Source organism: Halyomorpha halys, unplaced genomic scaffold (assembly GCF_000696795.3).
Source record: "Halyomorpha halys isolate HHAL.00 unplaced genomic scaffold, Hhal_1.1 Scaffold8.1, whole genome shotgun sequence".
Lineage (NCBI taxonomy): Eukaryota > Metazoa > Arthropoda > Insecta > Hemiptera > Pentatomidae > Halyomorpha > Halyomorpha halys.
The window spans coordinates 385,128-385,985 of record NW_027111933.1 but is presented as its reverse complement, the minus strand read 5'-3'; positions in this window follow the sequence as shown (position 1 = coordinate 385,985).

The following is an 858-nucleotide window of genomic DNA, read 5'->3' as shown; positions in this document are numbered from 1 at the left end:
TATTATATCACATAATAAATTATGTCATAATTAACAAGGTAAAATATCTGACATCTAAGTTCTTAATAATCTGATTCTGATAATGTTAATAGCTCATTACTTGACCCTCTCTTTCCTTGTGTCGTCATAATTAAATAAAGTAATAGTCATATATGAGGTATAGGGTATTATAAAAAAAAAGAAAACTGAGAATATTATATATACCTTATTGTATTTTAGTGTTGTAATATTCTCATTTTTTTTTTTTTATATATATATATAAATACTTCTAAGAAATATCCTACCATTTTTTTTTACTTCCTAAAATTCAATCATTACTTTTTAAATTTCAATTACCTGTAATCACAATAAATTATTGAAAATGAAACTGACTGAATTCAAATTGTTAACTAGGTTTAACCAATGCCTCGAAAAATGAAAATATAAGGCAGTTTTGCACTTTTCATCTCTGACGATTATTTCGACGCCACCATCTTTTCCCGCCATTACCTTCCTAATTATAGCACGTTTCTATAAAGAAATCATTTGTCAAATAAGTTCACTATTTTCTTTCTTGGGTCCCTAAAATCTAGGGGGGAACCGCGGCTCCTCCCTACATACGCCCATGGTTACATAACATCATAAAGCAGTTGGTAGTGACAGAGGACCAAGCCACTTGATCCACTCTTGCACTACCAACTTAAGATCAAAAGGATTATACTATATTAAACTGGCTAATTTACCTCTTGGTTAGACTGTTTTAACAGATATGATTTATTTGGTAAAATCTTTTGTTTAAAGTCATACATGAAAGATTTTTAGAACGGAATTAGTGGTCAGTAAATATAATATGCATTAATAAACAAAAGTTCAAGATTG